General features: G+C 40.7%; 1 non-coding gene across 1 annotated transcript; it reads right to left on the bottom strand.

The window, feature by feature from the left end:
• On the bottom strand, positions 1-104 carry LOC130952360 (small nucleolar RNA R71). The gene has a single exon (XR_009074541.1). It is a non-coding gene; the product is annotated as a small nucleolar RNA R71 (small nucleolar RNA).
• Positions 105-454: the final 350 nt, after the last annotated feature.

The raw sequence follows: 454 nt of genomic DNA, 5'->3' as shown, positions 1-454 counted from the left end.
AAGCTTAGAGTGGAAGTCCAAACCTTCAGACAGAAGGATGGAGAATCCCTCTATGAAGCTTGGGAAAGATACAAACAATTGATCAGAAAATGTCCATCTGACATGCTTTCTGAATGGAGCATCATAGGTATTTTCTATGATGGTCTCTCTGAACTATCCAAAATGTCTTTGGATAGCTCTGCTGGAGGATCTCTTCATCTGAAGAAGACGCCCACAGAGGCTCAAGAGCTCATTGAAATGGTTGCAAATAACCAATTCATGTACACTTCTGAAAGGAATCCTGTGAACAATGGGACAAGCCAGAAGAAAGGAGTTCTTGAGATTGACACCCTGAATGCCATATTGGCTCAGAATAAGATATTGACTCAACAAGTCAATTTGATTTCTCAAAGTCTGTCTGGAATGCAAAATGCACCAAGCAGTACTAAGGATGCTTCATCTGAAGAAGAAGCTT

This window comes from Arachis stenosperma, chromosome 9 (assembly GCF_014773155.1).
Source record: "Arachis stenosperma cultivar V10309 chromosome 9, arast.V10309.gnm1.PFL2, whole genome shotgun sequence".
NCBI lineage: Eukaryota > Viridiplantae > Streptophyta > Magnoliopsida > Fabales > Fabaceae > Arachis > Arachis stenosperma.
The sequence above is the reverse complement of the archived record's forward strand: the minus strand, read 5'-3'. Positions and strand labels throughout refer to the sequence as shown.